Source organism: Pelobates fuscus, chromosome 3, assembly GCF_036172605.1.
Source record: "Pelobates fuscus isolate aPelFus1 chromosome 3, aPelFus1.pri, whole genome shotgun sequence".
Classification (NCBI taxonomy): Eukaryota; Metazoa; Chordata; class Amphibia; order Anura; family Pelobatidae; genus Pelobates; species Pelobates fuscus.
This window is the reverse complement of record NC_086319.1, coordinates 265,018,598-265,038,954: the sequence shown is the minus strand read 5'-3', so window position 1 is coordinate 265,038,954 and position 20,357 is coordinate 265,018,598.

The following is a 20,357-nucleotide window of genomic DNA, read 5'->3' as shown; positions in this document are numbered from 1 at the left end:
GTGCTCCCCCCTGCTCTGGCAGCCGCTTGTGCCAGCCCTGGGTCCTGCAGGACTAGTAATGGGAACGGCGTTCCTGCTTTGGAAAAAGTGCAGGAACGCCGTTCCCACGCGTTCCTGCAGGACTCGAGCCCTGCCATACGGTGATCCTGCTCTACAAATTTAGCCTCATGAGACGCCATCTGCTGAGCCAAATCTGCGGGGTCCATGGCCCTATCGTAATGTAACGAAAATATACCCCAACACGCAGGATTCCACTAAACAGAAGGCAACACAGAGGGGAGATACGTCTACCGGACCTTAGAGTGGCCGGACTTGACGTATATAGGAGAAGTACAGAGTCAGGAGCGATCCGAGGTCAAGGGCACAAAGAGACAGCATAAACTAGGACTAGCCGGGGTCTGGTACACAGTAAACAGCAAGCTGGCAAACAGAACAGATAAGGATAAAGAGATAACGTAGTCAGAAAACAAAGCCAAGGTCAAGTACGAAGGAACAGAATACAACAAGCGCTAAAGGGAACTGAAACAGAAACCACGATAGGGCAAGGAACTAAGGGAAAAAGGTGAGTATATATATCTTAACATCTATTTTGATTGGTCCCTGTCACATCCACGCCCCCAACAGGTAAGTGTATGGGGAGTGTGGCATGACAGGGACCAATGGGAGGCCTTTGCCAATTTAGGCTCCCACTGTTCCTTTAAGAGCGCGCCCGAGACCCACGGTGCGCTCTTAGACTCAGGCGGGACACGTGACCGCTTCTCGCGATCACTGCCCGCCTTCCTGTTGCAGCCGTCGGATGAGCCGCGCGCGGCTCGTGCAGCAGCAGGGCCGCGCGCGGCTTGAACAGAGGACCCCCGGCCGGCCCCTGGAAAGGGTAAGTACTGCTACACACCCCTAACATCAAATTCTTTGTCAATTTGTAATGTTGGGAGGTAAGTAGCGGGGGCGATCTGCGGAAATCCAAAGATTAGCAGGGTTGTATATTGAATTAAATAGGTATTTCAAATGTAAGGCCTGAGTAGCCAAACTGAGAGCAGAGGTGACTTTTCTAATTTGACCCTAAATTTGAAATTCACTTTGATGTATCTTGAATTCTAACTTTTAATTTTACAATTATTTGTATACACACAAAGTTTAGAGTGAAATATCTACATCAAATAGCGTGATATACAGTTGCAAGAAAAAGTATGTGAACCCTTTGGAATGATATGGATTTCTGCACAAATTGGTCATAAAATGTGATCTGATCATCATCTAAGTCACAACAATAGACAATCACTGTCTGCTTAAACTAATAACACACAAAGAATGAAATGTTGCCATGTTTTTATTGAACACACCATGTAAACATTCACAGTGCAGGTGGAAAAAGTATGTGAACCCCTAGACTAATGACATCTCCAAGAGCTAATTGGAGTGAGATGTCAGCCAACTGGAGTCCAATCAATGAGATAAGATTGGAGGTGTTGGTTACAGCTGCCCTGCCCTATAAACAAACACACACCAGTTCTGGGTTTGCTTTTCACAATAAGCATTGCCAGATGTGAATGATAAAGAAATAGATACAAGGTGTAATAAACCACAACTGTTTAGAATTGGCAGCTACATACGTTTCACAAGCGTCTAAAATCGAGTGGAAGCTCAAAAGTAAAAAAAAGTATGTGCGCTCAAAAGTAAATATTGTAGGAAATGTATAATATATTTATTGAGTAATAACTCATATAAAATCACTATAAAAAATAGGATAAATATAAATAAATGAGTCAAAACAGACAATCACTGAAAAGTAAAAATATGAACCTGAACCCACTGTTTACAACAATGCACAAATGAACTCTATATCATAGATACATAATATACATTGTGTAAAAGGAAATATCAACTGGCTGCCTAAAAAGTGACGCAAAAGTAATACAATCACAAAATGTGTACAATGTGTACAAAATGTGTACAAAAATAAAATAAAATTACTAAACAAATATAAACAAATATAATAAAACAATCAAATATATAATATGAGAAAATTGTACCTGCCTCAGTGTGGGCCCCCCACCGAGGTATATATGTGTCAGGGTACCTGTGGTCTCTACCTCCGAAAGAGGTAGAGACTTAGCTGTTCCTCCATCCAGACGGTCTGATGGCTCCCTTCCCCGCGGTCTATCCGGTCATGCTAGGCCGGCCGCGAGGGAGTGACTGCCTTTTACAGCATCTAGGCAGGAAGTAGTCATCAGGACACTCCCCCGGAACAACCTGTCAGTCAATGGCTGCAGGACCAATCAGGACGTCTTGGGGGCGTGGTTACTGCTCTGAACAGGGTATTTAACAGAGCTTCTTTCATTAGCTCATTGCCCTGTCGTGGTTCTAGCTTGTTCTAGTCACTCAGTGCTTGTGTATTCTATTATCCCTTTTGGTTTTGACCCGGCTTGTTTACCTTACTCTGCTTATCTCTGTTACCCTTGATTCGGCTTGTCTCTCGCTTACCTGTCTTCTGTTACCCTCGACCTCGGCTTGTCTTTGACCATTCTATACTGTACTACTTACGTTAGTCCGGCCATTCTAAGGTCCGGTATACGTATCTGGCTACTGTTTGTACTCTGCGTGTTGGATCCCTGTCCCGATCCTGACATTACGACAGGGCCAATGGATCCTGCAAGTACAAACAGTCAGCTGGCTGCTCCTGATCCTAGGTTTGAGGCCATGGATCACAGAATGGATCAGATGGCGCTTGCGCTACAGGCTCTATTAGCTTGTACCAATAAACCACCAGAGGAGATACGTAATACCCCTGTTTCTCCTGTCGGTTCAGGTCTAGAGGTAGCCACAGTGGGTGCTTCTTCTCACATTACCCCCCCAGTACGCTATGGTGGGGCTCCTGAGAAGTGTCGTGGTTTTTTAAACCAAATTAGTATCCACTTTGAATTGCAACCTCGCTCTTATCCTACAGATAGGGCAAAAGTAGGATTTATTATCACCCTACTCATTGAGAAAGCTCTGAGATGGGCCAACCCACTATGGGAGAACGATAATCCATTAGTTTATAACTATAACGCATTTGTAGCTGCTTTTAGAAGAACATTTGACCCTCCAGGTAGAAAGGTTAATGCAGCCAGATTACTGTTGCGCCTGAGACAGGAGAACCGAACACTGGTGGATTATGCACTAGAGTTCAGGTCTCTGGCGGCAGAAATCAAGTGGAATGAGCAGGCGTATATGGATGTATTTTTGAATGGCCTATCTGATGTAATCCTTGATGAGGTTGCTACCAGAGAACTCCCTGAGAATTTAGAGGATTTAATTTCGTTCATCTCTCGTATAGATGAACGTCTAAGAGAGAGACAGAACACTCGAGAGGGGAACCAGAGACCTTCTTTTAGGTTAGCTCCCGCTGTTCCAAGTCCTGACTCCACGATATCTTTGCTTACTGAACCTATGCAGATAGGGTATACCCGCCTCTCTGAGGAGGAAAGACAGCACAGGAGAAGAGAGGGTTTGTGTATGTATTGTGGAGCCAAGGGTCATTTACTCTCGAACTGTTCTAACCGCCCGGGAAACGCTCGCACCTAAGTCTCTCTAGAGGACAGGCCTTGGGTGTTTCTATTTTGTCCTCTACTCCTGATTATAAAGATCACAGGCTTCTGCTACCAGTTTCCTTAACTTGGGGGAAGGAAGTAGTAAGGGCTATGGCATTGATAGATTCCGGTGCTGCTGAGAATTTTATCGACCAAGCCTTTGCTAGTAAGAACAATTTCCCATCCCAGCTAAGGGAGACACCTTTGGCCGTTGAGGCCATAGATGGTAGACCACTACTAGACCCTGTTATCTTTTGTGAGACCATACCCATTAATTTAAATGTGGGTATCCTACACGTGGAGAATTTATCTCTTCTGCTCATTTCGTCTCCTTCCGTTCCCATAGTTCTGGGGTACCCATGGTTGAAAAAACATAACCCTATTATCGATTGGGAGTTAGGAGAGATACTCTCGTGGGGCCAGGGCTGCCAGGATCGGTGTTTGTGCAAGGTTTCTCCATTAGCTAATATTAACATACCGGAGAATCCTACTCAGTCCACAGAAAGACAAATACCAGACCTTTACCTAGACTTAAGGGCAGTGTTTGACAAGAAGAATGCCGATTCTTTGCCTCCACACAGGTCATTTGACTGTAAGATTAAGCTTCTACCCGGCACTATGCCTCCGAGGGGCCATGTATATCCTTTGTCTGTTCAGGAAAACTCGGTTCTAGAGGAGTATATTCGGGAGAATTTAGAAAAGGGATTCATCAGGAGGTCTTCTTCTCCGGCCGGGGCTGGGTTCTTTTTCATTAAGAAGAAGGATGGCACGCTGAGACCTTGTATCGATTACCGAGGCTTGAATAAAATAACTGTCAGAAATGCCTATCCTATCCCACTGATTACCGAGTTATTTGATCGTCTTAAGGGCTCCAAAATCTTCACCAAGTTAGATCTCAGAGGGGCTTACAATTTGGTGAGAATCCAGCAAGGTCACGAGTGGATGACGGCATTCAATACCCGGTATGGCCATTACGAATACACTGTTATGCCATTTGGACTATGCAATGCTCCTGCAGTATTTCAAGATTTGATTAATGAGGTACTTAGGGAGTTTCAGCATGATTGTGTTATTGTTTACCTGGACGACATACTAATACACTCTAAGGAGATTGAGACTCACCATAGACAGGTCAGAAAGGTATTACACAAGCTGCTGCAACATGGTCTATATTGCAAATTGGAGAAGTGCAGTTTTGATCAGTCTCAGGTAGACTTTCTTGGATACGTGATTTCTGGGGAGGGTTTTAAAATGGATCCTGTAAAACTTCAATCTATTTTAGACTGGCCCTTGCCCAAAGGACTCAAGGCTATCCAAAGGTTTATTGGTTTTTCCAACTACTATAGGCGCTTCATTAAAGGATACTCCTCTATCATTGCGCCTATTACCAATATGACCAAACAAGGGGCTGATACTAAGTTCTGGTCTAAGGAAGCTCTGGGTGCTTTCAAGACTCTCAAGGAACTTTTTGCCTCGGCTCCCATTCTAGTCCATCCTGATACGACTCTGCCTTTCTTGCTCGAGGTCGATGCCTCTGAGACAGCAGTTGGGGCTGTTCTGTCTCAAAGGTTAGGGGTGGATAAACCGTTACACCCTTGTGGTTTCTTCTCTAAGAAATTTTCTGGGCCTGAGAGCAGATATGACATCGGGGAAAGGGAACTGTTAGCAGTCATTAAAGCCTTAAAGGAGTGGAGACATTTGTTGGAGGGGACCCTACACCCTATTACGATTTTGACGGACCACAAAAACTTGTCCTATATTGGGGAGGCTAAGCGCTTATCCTCTAGACAAGCTCGTTGGTCCTTATTCCTGACTCACTTCAATTATGTACTGACTTACAGACCTGGTTCTAAAAACTCTAAAGCCGATGCATTATCTCGCCAATATGAACCTTCTACTGTACCTGAACCAGTTCTTTCTTCTATAGTTCCGAAATGCAATATCATTGCTAATACGAATCTCAGGATTCATTCTCCATTACTGGCCGAGATCATTAAGTTGCAACATCTAGCACCTAAACAGACTCCTGCGGGCCGTCATTTCGTTCCTCCTGCTCTTCAACTGGAACTTTTACAGTGTTTACATAATAGCAAGATGGCGGGACATCCTGGTATCCGCAAAACTTACGCGTTGATCTCTAAGGACTTCTGGTGGCCTGCTTTACGGAGGGACATTGAGGAGTTCATCGCTGCATGTGAAGTTTGTACTAAAACCAAACAACCCCATACGCTTCCATGTGGATTCCTGCAACCCTTGGAGGTTCCAGAAAAACCATGGTCCTGTTTGGCCATGGACTTTATTGTCGATCTACCTATCTCTAAAAGACAGACTGTTATCCTCACCGTGGTTGACAGGTTTACTAAGATGGCACACTTCATTCCCCTGCCTAAACTCCCGTCTTCTCCCGAATTGGCAGAGATATTCGCTAAGGAGATTTTTCGCCTACATGGGATACCCTCTCAAATTGTATCGGACAGAGGCTCCCAATTTGTTTCCCGCTTTTGGAGGTCCTTCTGCTCTCAACTTGGTATTAAATTAAACTTTTCTTCTGCCTATCATCCTCAGTCTAACGGAGCTGCTGAACGTACCAACCAGAAAATTGAACAATATTTACGATGCTTTGTTTCTGAACACCAGGATGATTGGGTCGGTTTGATTCCTTGGGCGGAGTTTGCACACAACAATCTCGTTTGCGATTCTACTCATTCAAGCCCCTTCTTCATGAATTATGGTTTTCATCCGTCTATTCTTCCTTCGGATTCCCCTTCCCAGGGGGTGCCGTCGGTTGATGTTCATGTTGCCAATTTGAGGAAGTTGTGGGATCAAACTCGACAAATCCTTGTGCACAACTCTATGTTGGTCAAGAAACACGCTGATAAACGTAGAAGGGCGGCTCCGGTCTTTGTTCCAGGTGATAGGGTATGGCTGAGCACGAGGAACATCCGTTTAAAAGTGCCCTCCATGAAGTTCGCTCCTCGTTATATTGGACCCTACAGGGTGCTGACCCGTATCAATCCAGTTGCATATCGTTTAGCTCTTCCTAATACCTTACGCATCCCGAACTCGTTTCACGTTTCATTGCTGAAACCACTCATATGTAACAGATTTTCCTCCACAATAGCCCCTCCTCGCCCCGTTCAGGTGGAGGGTCAGGAGGAGTATGAGGTTAACTCTATTATTGATTCTCGAATCTCCCGGGGGAGAGTACAATATCTGGTTGATTGGAAGGGATATGGTCCTGAGGAGAGGAGTTGGGTACCTCAGGAGGATGTTCATGCTCCCCGTCTCCGCAGGGCGTATCACTCTCGCTTCCCATCTCGTCCCGGTTCATTCCGCCCGGTGGGCGTATCTGAGAGGGGGGGTACTGTCAGGGTACCTGTGGTCTCTACCTCCGAAAGAGGTAGAGACTTAGCTGTTCCTCCATCCAGACGGTCTGATGGCTCCCTTCCCCGCGGTCTATCCGGTCATGCTAGGCCGGCCGCGAGGGAGTGACTGCCTTTTACAGCATCTAGGCAGGAAGTAGTCATCAGGACACTCCCCCGGAACAACCTGTCAGTCAATGGCTGCAGGACCAATCAGGACGTCTTGGGGGCGTGGTTACTGCTCTGAACAGGGTATTTAACAGAGCTTCTTTCATTAGCTCATTGCCCTGTCGTGGTTCTAGCTTGTTCTAGTCACTCAGTGCTTGTGTATTCTATTATCCCTTTTGGTTTTGACCCGGCTTGTTTACCTTACTCTGCTTATCTCTGTTACCCTTGATTCGGCTTGTCTCTCGCTTACCTGTCTTCTGTTACCCTCGACCTCGGCTTGTCTTTGACCATTCTATACTGTACTACTTACGTTAGTCCGGCCATTCTAAGGTCCGGTATACGTATCTGGCTACTGTTTGTACTCTGCGTGTTGGATCCCTGTCCCGATCCTGACAATATGAATGGAAATCTGTACTAGAAAAAGCAAAGTTAAGTAGACAATGAACGAAGAGAAATTTGTAAAAAAAAACTTGCAGACAGTTCGAAGCGGCAGACCTCCGTTAGATGACAATGAAATACACCGCGGTCGGGATCTTCAAAAAAGACCGCGGTGTAGTTGTAGCGGACCACCCACAGTTGCAGCTGATGGAATATAAACGAGCTGGGAGCTTATACTGCAGTCGGAGTCTTCACAAAAGACCGCGGTATAGATTAATGAAGCGGCGATCAGCAAGACCGAAGGTCCTCACTTTCCAGGAATCCGGAGTAAGAGAGCATCACGAACTCTCACTGACAAAAAGTAAATAAATGACTAAAATAAAAATAGAAGTAAGATCAAAAATAGGCAGCCGAAAAAACAGCGGGTCCAGTGATGAACTACAGCCACGTCTACGCGTTTCGTCCCGCCCACGGGACTTTATCAAGACTCTGATGTGAATGATGCCTCGCACAAAAGAGCTCTCAGAAGACCTACGATTAAGAATTGTTGACTTGCATAAAGCTGGAAAGGGTTATAAAAGTATCTCCAAAAGCCTTGCTGTTCATCAGTCCACGGTAAGACAAATTGTCTAAAAATGGAGAAAGTTCAGCACTGCTGCTACTCTCCCTAGGAGTGGCCGTCCTGTAAAGATGACTGCAAGAGCACAGCGCAGACTGCTCAATGAGGTGAAGAAGAATCCTAGAGTGTCAGCTAAAGACTTACAAAAGTCACTGGCAAATGCTAACATCTCTGTTAGCGAATCTACAATATGTAAAACACTAAACAAGAATGGATTTCATGGGAGGATACCACAGAGGAAGCCACTGCTGTCCAAACAAAACATTGCTGCACGTTTACAGTTTGCACAAGAGCACCTGGATGTTCCACAGCAGTACTGGCAAAATATTCTGTGGACAGATGAAACCAAAGTTGAGTTGTTTGGAAGAAACACACAACACTATGTGTGGCGAAAAAAAGGCACAGTACACCAACATCAAAACCTCATCCCAACTGTGAAGTATGGTGGTGGGGGCATCATGGTTTGGGGCTGCTTTGCTGCGTCAGGGCCTGGACAGATTGCTATCATCAAAGGAAAAATGAATTCCCAAGTTTATCAAGACATTTTGCAGGAGAACTTAAGGCCATCTGTCTACCAGCTGAAGCTCAGAAGATGGGTGTTGCAACAGGACAATGACCCAAAGCATAGAAGTATATCAACAACAGAATGGCTTAAACAGAAGAAAATACGCCTTCTGAAGTGGCCCAGTCAGAGTCCTGACCTCAACCCGTTTGAGATGCTTCAAGAAAAGCGATTCACACCAGACATCCCAAGAATATTGCTGAACTGAAACAGTTCTGTAAAGAGGAATGGTCAAGAATTACTCCTGACCGTTGTGCACGTCTGATCTGCAACTACAGGAAACATTTGGTTGAAGTTATTGCTGCCAAAGGGGGTTCAACCAGTTATTAAATCCAAGGGTTCACATACTTTTTCCACCTGCACTGTGAATGTTTACATGGTGTGTTCAATAAAAACATGGCAACATTTCATTGTTTGTGTGTTATTAGTTTAAGCAGACTGTGATTGTCTATTGTTGTGACTTAGATGATGATCAGATCACATTTTATGACCAATTTGTGCAGAAATCCATATCATTCCAAAGGGTTCACATACCTTTTCTTGCAACTGCAACTCATGCAAAAGGATATTTGATATGCAGGGAATCAATTGTATAAGACAGAATTGTTCTTTAAATAATTATTAAAGGAATCCTATAAACAAACCAATTTTACTGGCACTATATGGTTATTATGGTTATTACATGTCTACAAGTCCACCCATTGTACAGCGCTATGGAATCGGATGGCGCTATATAAATAATAAAATAATCATAATAATAATAATTACCGTATTTTTCGCTCCATAAGACGCACCTCACCATAAGACGCACCTAGTTTTTAGAGGAAGAAACCCAGAAAAAAAATATTCTGAACAAACTGTCCCATAGTGTTTCTTACTATGGGACAGTTTGTACAGAATATTTTTTTTCTCCCCTGTCCCATAGTGTCCCCCCCTCCCATAATCTTCTCCTCTCTCCCATAGACTTCATCTCCCCCCCCCTCCCCATAGACTTCATCTCACCCCCCTCCCCATAGACTTCATCCCCCCCCCTCCCCATAGACTTCATCCCCCCCCCTCCCCATAGACTTCATCCCCTCCCTCCCCATAGACTTCATCCCCCTCCCCATATTCTTCTCTCCCATACTGTCCCCCTCCCCTTGTCCCATTATTACTTACCTGTCTTGTAGCGTTGGCCGGCAGCACAGGGCGCACCGCGGTAGTGGAACTTGAATTTCATGTTCCGGTTTCCGGCGGGACTGAAAGGAAGTGTGCACAAGCTGAGTGCGTACTTCCTTTCAATCCCGCCAGAAACCGGAACATGAAATTCAAGTTCCACTACCGCGGTGCGCCCTGTGCTGCCGGCCAACGCTGCAAGACAGGTAAGTAAAGCTTCATATTCGCTCCATAAGACGCACAGACATTTCCCCTCACTTTTGAGGGGAAAAAAAGTGCGTCTTATGGAGCGAAAAATACGGTAAGTCCTCCCTGCCTCAGGGCCCCCCTCCCACTGGGCTGAAGGGGTTAAAACCCCTTATGCCACTTACCTTAATCCAGTGCTGGGCTCCCTCGGCGCTGGTGACCTCTCCTTCCCTGCCAACGTCAGCTCCCGAGTGGAGCCGAATGTGCATGTGCATTCAAACATGCCCATAGGAAAACATTACTTAACGCTTTCCTATGGGGATCTTATTTGACGCTGGACTCTGTGAGTGGCGATTTCTTCTCTTTTTCAATACCTAGAAATACAAAGTTTTGTGGCCATTAGAATATGAGTTATCAAGCAGAGAGTGTACTTAGACATCTCAGAGAAATCGAGATGAGAGAGGAAGTTTTCAGGGGTTGGATCAGAGATACTTAATTTAAGCTCCCTAAATAATTGTAAGATAAATCTAAAAGAAGAGAACAGTCCCACCAAATATGTTTTAGAGTTCCTAAATCTTTTTTTTTTTTACATCTCCAACATAAGTTAAATGAGTTTGATTGATATTTACATAGTTTAATGGGAACAAGATACCATCTATTTAAAAGTTTATAAAATGATTCTTGTATGTTTACACAATGTATCGTTTTCTTAAATAGTTTAAAAGATTTTATTCAAGAAGCGATTGGGAATGACTTATCCAAATCTTCTTACCATTTTACAATAGTCTTTATCTTTATGATAATCTCTCTCTTGAATTCTCACTTATGTGAATAACTGTGTGTGTATACGCGCGCACGCGCCTACCTGATGGTGAAATTTCCGTCTGCACATTTAATAGATGACATGTACACTTCAAGCTGAAAAAAAGCATTGAGATGGCATTTAGCTTGGGAAAAAAAGAAAATTCAATAAAAATTGAAGTAAGAAAGTATACACTAAAGCACAGTATAAAAAAAAATCAATCCTTTAAAGCAGGCCCTTCACCTAAAAATAAATTTACATTAATCAATAGAGCACAAAAACTGTCTATGTGTGGCATAAACATATTTTAAAACAGTTCAGCAGATTTTAAGATAGTTTAATAATACATTTCCACTTTTTACTCTGCAGTGCTTAGAACCAGGGTTTTCACATCAACCCATGCTAGTTAAATAATGCAGTCTCCAGGGCAGTTACGAATAACATGTAGACGACAGGGCTTAGGTCACATTTTACCCAGCATCCTTCTGTACAATACTTTTTTTTTTTAACACAACTTGCTTAAAATGTGTCAATCTGCATCCTAACATATTAAAGGGTTAGGAAAGACTTAAAGGAAAACTGTCGTAATTTTCAATTATTGTTTAAAACTAAAAAAATACTTATAATATATCCTCCATGTGAATCAGTTTGGCATATATGCATATAAGCAGGTACCTCTAAAAACCGGGATAAATGCCCTTAAGATTACAGTTTTTCTCTTTAGCAAAAGCGAATATGATGACAGTACATAGAAAAAGCAGTATATAGGGTAGGATAAGTAGAATGCAGCATATATACGAGTACGTTGCTGAATATTTAGAGGTTAGTGAAGCTAAAGTATAAGTGATAGTTGCTGACTAGATATGAGATATAAAAGAGCCCTAAACCTGTGCCTTCAAGGGCACCTAAACAGAGGTGGCTTTAGACTTTATAAAGCCTTAGGCGAAACTTAAACATGAGGCCCCACTAACAAAAAAGTGAAAAAAATAGAGTTGCAATACATGCACACTGTCACATACACACATTGATGCACACTTTTCCTGTGTATGTGCCTGAGAGTGTGTCTGACAGAGAGTATCTTTGTGTGTGTGAATGTATGTCTCTGTTTGCGTTTTTGTCTGGGACCGTATGTGTATGGGGTAGCTGCTTGAAGTGTGTATGGGGGTCTGCCTGTAGCCTTTGTGCATTGTGTTTATGGCAAAGCTATGTTTCCTGACTGTGTGTGTTATATTATTTTATTATTTATATAGCGCCAGATTCCGTAGCACTGTACAATGGGTGGACTAACAGGCATGTAATTGTAACCAGACAACTGAACGTACAGGAACAGAGAGGTGGAGGGTCCTGCTCAATGAGCTTACATTGATGAATGTCTTCAGCTGGTGACTGTGACAAGGTGAGTAAAGGGGTACCAGTGGCAGGGAGAGTGTGACAGGGTGAAGGGGGTAAATGGAAAGGGTGGGGGGGGGGTTTGTGAGAGAGAATGAGGGACAGGGAGTATGACATTGTTTGATGATGGTGGGGGGTGATGGTGAGATGGAGGGGGGTGATGCTGAGAGGGAAAGGCGGTGATGGTGAGAGGGAAGTGATTGCGTGTGTGGTGATGGTCAGAGGGAGAGGGAGGTGATGGTGTGGGGGTGATGGTGAGAGGGAGAGGGAGGTGATGGTGAGAGGGAGAGTGGGATGATGATGTGAGGAAGGGGGGGTGATGGTGTGAGAGAGAGGGGGGGTGATATTGTGGCGAAACCGACCTCGCCACGTGTCCTTGGAGGGGGCTGATTGCCCGCCTCTTGCCTTTGGACTATGGACCAGACTTTATGGGAATGTGATACCCCAGATAGCCATACCATGGAGCCTATTCATATAATGAAAGACTATGGGAAAGACTTTAGCTCCATGGCAATTGTACTGTGTGAGTAGGATATGCGCGCTATTCTGTAGTTTTGTGCGTGCAGATCCCAGCTATCTGGGGATAAGTGAAATGTCTGTGTGCTATGTGTAAATGTGACTTTATGTATTTTAAAGTGTTTTATGTTGTTTTGCAACCATGTGGTTAATGGAGTCTGGCTTTAGTCCTGGGTAATTGGATTACTTCTCCAATTAACTCCAGGGCAGAAGGGAGAAAACCAGGGTGCATTGTGGGGATGTTTTTCTGCCAGCCAGAAAGGAACAAAATATACTTTTAGTATCTTTTGAACCCCTGGTCGGATTCATGCCATTTTTTAATATGTTGTTCCCCTGAATGGATTGATTGTGGATATGTATTTTTATGTGAATGTGATGTATGGTTTTAAAGTTATGAAAGTTGTGTAAAAGTATATTTTACACTGTATGCATAATGGGATTATGTGTCACACTAAGGGGAGGGGATGTGTGGGAGGTAACATCTATGTCATTGGTTCTTTTATGCCTCCCCCTGGGTGTGGCCTGTATGTGTGAGTTGGAAATAAAAGCCAGGCTGGATGAGCCAGTCCAGTGTTCCTGTTTTACCCTCAACTTGAGTCCTGTGTCTTATTGGGGGAATCTGCTACAAGGGATTGCTATGCTAGGCATATTCCCTTGCTATAATCACTGAGCTCTTGTAAGAGCTTGTTCCTGCTTCGTTCTGAAGGGAGATAGCTGCAGCCTGCGGTGCTTATGGTGTCTGGTGGAGTGCTTGGAGTCCTCTGGAAGCGCTAGGAGCATCTTTCAACGGAGGTACCCAGTCGGGGTGCCAGGCGATCCATTACAGATATTGTGAGGGAGGGGGTGATGGTGAGAGGGAGGTGATGATGTGGGAGTTGATGGTGAGAGGGAGAGGGGGTGATGGTGTGGGGGTTGATGGTGAGTGGGAGAGGGGGTGATGGTGAGAGGGGGTTGATGTGTGAGGGAAGGGGGGTGATAGTGAGAGGAAGAGAGGTGATGTGAGAGGGAGGGGGTGATGTGAGAGGGAGGGGGGTTGATGGTGTCAGGGAGGGGGTTGATGTGAGAGGGGGGTGATGGGGAGGGGGGGGACTAAATGTTTTTTTTTTCTGCTGGTCCACTGTGGACTGCCTGGTGGTCCAGTGGGCTCCCTGGTGGTCCTGTGGCCATTACATCTGGTTTGCAGCTCTGCAGAGCTGCAGACCATGTACCTCGTGAGACCAGTCAGAGTGTTGCCGTGGTAACCCGCAGCAACGCTCTGATTGGCCAGTTCTCGCGAGACACATGGTCTGCAGATCTGCGGAGCTGCAGACCGGTGTCTGTGATGGCTGGCCGGGCAGGCAGGAGGGGCCTCGCACCCAGCGGCACACTGAGCAAGCCACCGAGCCCCCTCCTGGTGTCGGGTCCTTGGTCACTGACCAAGGACTCGACACAGTCTGCCCTAAGGCGTTTTAGTTGGCCGCGAGGCTCCAGCCAGAGCGAGGCCTTAGCCAGCTGCCTAAACTGCCTAATTAGAGAGCCGCCTCTGCACCTGAATGTCTGCTGAATTTGTGCCTAACAGTCGAGAGTCCCGATATCTATAAGTAGCCTGAAAAACCCTAAATCAAGGGTACCTGATATACTGCCATATGAGAGAGATAAATAAGCCCTAATAACTGCTATCTATGAACTTCAGTAACAAACACCCTCCCAGCCAACCTCTAAACTCTATTATCAAATGTAGAGGAATAGAGTAAATATAAATCAATCTGTAAATATCAATATGAAGATGTTAAGTCTTATAGCAGGGTAAGGGATACAGCTGAGCCCATACGTGCGTTTCGCCAATAAAGCGGCTCTTCTTGACATTCAGCAGACATTATAAGTAGTCATAAAACACATTTAAAGTAGCAGAATGAAAATGAAAAGCAGAAAAAAATAAAAATACCTTAATTTTAAATGCTCTATTTTTGCTATTTTCTAGCCATAGCAACACCATTAGTTTCTATCTTAGTAGAATAATATCAGTCGCCTCTAAATTGCTCTGTCTATGCGATTTCTAAATTACTGTTAACATTTTGACCACTCTAAAATGCCTCCATACATATTAACATTCTGAATGGCTAAAAAAAGTACACTTTTGAATTAGAGGGTATGACAAGAAATGGCATTTCAGTTGCTTTAGTAGCCATTTTATGGAACTGAAAATGTTTTAATATATATTAATCTATATATATATAGAAATGTTAAATCACCTGTATGTGGTTTACACAGCCTTCCTAAAAATGTCCTGTAAAGAGTCATCTAATGTTTATACTTCCTTCATTGCAAATTCTGTTTAATTTAGAATGTCTTACCTCTGTTAGACAGCCACTGGAGGCAGACTTAGTGCTGCAATGTAAACATTGCAGTTTCTCTGAAACCACAAGGTTTAACATTGCAGCACCCAGACCTCAATTAGCTGAAGTGGTCTGAATGCCTATAGTATCCCTTTAATCTGGGAAGTACAGAAATCCTGAATATACTTATTAATTTATGCATTATTCATATTTATATAAGTCTTTTGTATCAAATAGATTAAAAACACTCATATTTATACGGTGCATGTGAGCCAAATAGGGGATAGACCCCGACATGGAAGTCAGCCTGGATGAGAGGGATAGGAGCTGCAGTAGACTAATCATACAGATCAGTGTCAATGACCGAACTGGCACAAGTTCGACTTCGCTGTCTGCGTTCCATCAGATCAGCCTGAGTTACAAATTCTCTAGATCCATCTTACATGTTTATTCAGAGGCTAATAACTAAACAGGCACTGATACCAGGCTAAAGTATGTCAATTTATGGGGCAATTTATAGTATACAATGAATTGTAAGGCTGACTTCCACGTCAGGGTCTATCCCCTATTTAGCTCTCCTTTACAGTATCAACTGGACTATTTTTAATCTGTTTGATAATAAATACTTATATGTATATGCAATGAGCACTATGGATCGTTTTTTCTAATTTCAGATAATCTTTGGACAAAATTGCGATCTATTTGTATTTATATTGTCACCTGTTTATATAAAAATATTTAGGATTTCTGTACTTCCCTGATTAAATACCAAGTACTACAGAATTTGGTCTGCTTAACACCAATTTTGCTGTTACATTGTTGCAACATTATATCAGAATAAAAATCTGTGTTGCTACAATTTCTTTTAGCCTTTTAACTGATTTTTTTTTGTTTACCCACTTATTATGTGTACAAACTATCATATTGTTAATTTTATTATTATTTTTTTTTAAATCTTTTGTTTTTGTAGTGCGTATAAATGGTACAAGCAGGCGTGAGGTGCCCCAAAAGCAGTCCTCAGGCTTTTCCTCGCTTAACATGCGGGGCAGGGGGTTAATAAGCACAATTTTGTATTATAATCAAGCTTGGATATAATGTCAGCAGGTAGACAGTATCGAGTATGAGAGGCATTAATGTAGGCCATCAATGCCATGAAATCTGCAGTGTATATACCAACATTTTGATTAGACAGTGACATGGTAACATAGCATGTTCGGATTCTAAAAACAGGTTCAAACTTTCTACTGTGTCACAAAGATAAGAAATTCAGGTGCAAGAGTAAAAAGGCATGCATGAGTGAGTTATCAGAGATCAGACTTGTAATTTGCTTAACTATGTCCAGTGTAACTCTGTGGGTGCTGTGTGAGTATGTGAAGCAGGATGAACACGTGTCTGAACAATTTATCTGATACTGGTGCTTGTGAATAGGTGAAATAGTAGCCATAAACATTTATCAGCATAAGAGGTTATGATTTGCGGAATCAGTGTCCATGAGTGACTGGGTATCGTTCATTTATGAGTGTGGGGTGGAGGATAAACGCCCGTCCGCCGATTATTCACCCCATTCCTTCAGGTGGGAACCGTATCCGCGGTATCTGGGGTTCACTGAGGTTGTCGGTCGGCCAGTTGGTAACCGGCTGTGCCCTCCAGCTCCGGGTCTGTAGTGGGGCTGGCATCTTATGGCCACGGACTCGGGGACTTCTGAAGACCGGGTCCTTCCCTTTCGGGACAGGTCGGGAGGCCATGTTGTTGGTGTTGCGCCGCCTTTGGCAGGCAGGTCTCCGCCTGCGTGGTCGATGCACCGGGGTCGGTCCCTTGGTGGCCCACGACCCAGATGGGCTAATGTGGAGATTTGTGGACTGCTTTTTAACGGCTGTGCCCGAGGGCAGACGAGTCCCGTTCCGGCCGATGACGCTTTGTCGAGCCTTTGTGTTCCCGCTTTTCAGCAGCTGTGGCGGTTCCGCCGCGTGTTGGGCCGTAATCCGTGCCCAGAAGGCCTTGAACAGCTCATCGAGGCGTGTGGTGAGTGACTCGCTTGTGCTGGGGCTGTGTGTCGGAGGCCTGCTACCTCCACAGGGTTGCGTGTCCGCAATTTTCATGTGGCGGTCTGCTTGCCAGTGTGGTGCGCGGTTAGGGCTGATCTCCGCGTTTAGTGTCCATAGAGACATGCCGATCGAGACAGTTGGGACCGGGATAACCCCCACCGGTCCCAAGGGGGGGGGGGGGGAGCCGTGTGCTGCGTGTGTTTGTGGGCCGGTAGAGCGGCTGCCTCTACCTTGCCCTGCGTGGCGTAGGCCCCAAGCCTCTGCTCTGTCATTCCAGCATTCATTCTTGTCGTGTGAGGCATCCCCCGGATCACCAGTGTTTGTGGAGTAAGTTGTGGTAGGTGGGGGTTCAGGATTGTTCGGTTCGACCCGAATTTTAGCTGGTTTTCAGGCCCAGGCCCAGGAGCTCAGAGTTTGTGCGTCTGTACAGCTTCACAGTCAGGCCACGCCCCCCAATTTTATTATTTTTATTAAAACAAAATTGTATCTACTTGCTGCTATGTCTATGGTCATTCATTGTATTATCTGAATATTGGCTCTTGACAATCTTGTTAAATCTTTTAGTTGGATTTTTTTTTATTTTTTTTGTACATTCAGGTGTTGCTATAACCTGTTCCAGATTGAGCACTATTTAGATCATAACCCCCACCCTCTATTTTTTTGTGGCAACATCCACTGCAATATTTGTTGACTTTGTTTGATTTATTCCTGTAAACATTGGCAGTCACTCCAATAGAGGTGCTTCCTGTGTCAGTGCTGCACAGTGTGTAGCACTGCACTGGCATTGAGCGTCTTTATGCTACTCATGGAGCTGCTGAACGTTCGCCATAGAGATGCATTGATCTGTCTGAGGAGAAATGGGAGTGCATTGGATTGACTGAGATCATCAAGATTGAGAGTGTCAAGGGGTGGAAGAAAAGGAGAGTAGAATACCCTTTTCAGTGTGATTTAAGCAGGGACAGTGACCTAACCAGCCACACAGTGGTACACACTGACGCATATAGACACACACAGATACACACATAAAAGCACACTGGCACATACACACTCATACACTGACATATACAAACACAGATACACACAGTGAGTCACACAAAAGCACATTTTGATGCATACACACACATATATACACATACTAGACATGTGCAATTCGTTTCGGTCCGAATATGAATTCGGACGAATTTCGGACAATTCGGACATTCGGGTACTTCCGAATGTCCAAATTGACGAATTGCCGAAGTGCCAAATTACCAAGGTCCCAAAGTTCAGACATTACCGAATTTCCGAAGTGTCGAAGTGCAGAAGTTCCGAAGTTGCCGAAGTTCCGAAGTGTCAAAGTGTCGAAGTTCCGAAGCACAGTATTGCCTAAGTACTAATATACTTACCCAGTGAAAGAAGAAGAATGTTACATTGTATACAATTTTAAATAAAAACTATACAAACATAGCCATGATTCAGCTGTATGCATTTGCAACACTTACAACAATCAAGTAACATACATTCATATAAAATGTAAGTTACTTGGCCAGTCAATGTAATGACAGGAATGAATAAGTAGATAACTCCCTAATTCCCACGGTATTAGGGAGCTATCTACTAAAAGGCAGAAAGACCTAAATTGGTCTTTCAGCCAAATTTACTAGTACTAAGTAAAGATTACTTAGTATTAGTAAATTATGCCCCTACTCGCTATACCGCGAGTAGGGGCATGTCTATTAAACAGTGAGCAGCCTGTGGCTGCTCACTGTAAAAAAAAAAAAAGGTCCCCCCGGCCCCACCCCTAGGCAGCGGGTGGTGGCCCTAAATCAGAATAGGCAGAGAGACGAACTAATGTGGTCCCCCCTGGTCCCCACCACTGAGTGGTGTGTGGGGGCCGTAAATCAGAATAAGGGGGGGACCTAATGTCCTCCCCCCTGGCCCCCACCCCTGAGCGGTGGGCGGGGGCCCTAAATTATAATAAGGGGGGGACCTAATGTCCTCCCCCTGGCCCCCACCCCTGAGTGGTGGGTGGGGGCCGTAAATCAGAATAAGGGGGGGACCTAATGTCCTCCCCCCCTAGCCCCCACCCCTGAGCGGTGCGTGGGGGCCCTAAATTATAATAAAGGGGGGGACCTAATGTCCTCCCCCCTGGCCCCCACCCCTGAGCGGTGGGCGGGGGCCCTAAATTATAATAAGGGGGGACCTAATGTCCTCCCCCTGACCCCCACCCCTAAACGATGGGTGGGGGCCCTACAGTAAAATAAGGGGGGGGGACCTAATGTCCTTCCCCTGGCCCCCACCCCTGAGCAGCAGGTGGGGGCCCTAAATTGGAATAAGGTGAGGGCCTAATGTCTTCCCCCCTGGCCCCCACCCCTGAGCGGCGGGTGGGGGCCCTAAATTGGAATAAGGGGGGGGACCTAGTGTCCTCCCCCCTGGCCCCCACCCCTCAGCGGCGGGTGGGGGCCCTAAATACTAATAAGGGGGGACCTAAGGTCCTCCCCCCTGGCCCCCACCCCTGAGTGGCGGGTGGGGGCCCTAAAAACAATGTCCCTCCCCCAGGTGACTAGGGGTCCCCAAACCCCTAGTCACCTCTCCCCCCCAATAAATTATCCCCCTGCCTACCCCCCTCACCCTAAAAATAATGAGGGGGGACCTTTAACTAAGTACCTGTACAAAAAAAAACTTACCATTCGATGTTTTCTTTCTTCTAAAATCAAATAAAAATTCACAATAACCGACGCAATAAAAAAAAAAAATCCTTCTTCACCCATGGAGGGCTCCGCGCAGAATGAGCTCTGCAGGGCGGGGCAAGGCTTATAAACACCAATCAGAGTGCTCTGTGTCATTTTACACAGCGTGGGAAAGTTCTTTGGAATTTTCCCACGCTGTGTAATTTGACTCATAACACTCTGATTGGTGGATTAAGTAACCAATCAGAGAGTTATGAGTCAAATTACAATTATTATTATTTTGCGCTCGTTTTTTTTTTATAATTGCGTCGGTTATTATGGTTTTTTATTTTTAGAAGAAAGAAAACATCGAATGGTAAGTTTTTTTTTTACAGGTACTTAGTTAAAGGTCCCCCCCTCATTATTTTTAGGGTGAGGGGGGTAGGTAGGGGGATAATTTTTATTGGGGGGGAGGGGGTGACTAGGGGTTTGGGGACCCCTTGTCACCTGGGGGGACATTTTTTTAGGGTCCCCACCCGCCGCTGAGGGGTGGGGGCCAGGGGGGAGGACACTAGGTCCCCCCCTTATTACAATTTAGGGCCCCCACCCGTCGCTCAGGGGTGGGGACCAGGGGGGAGGACAT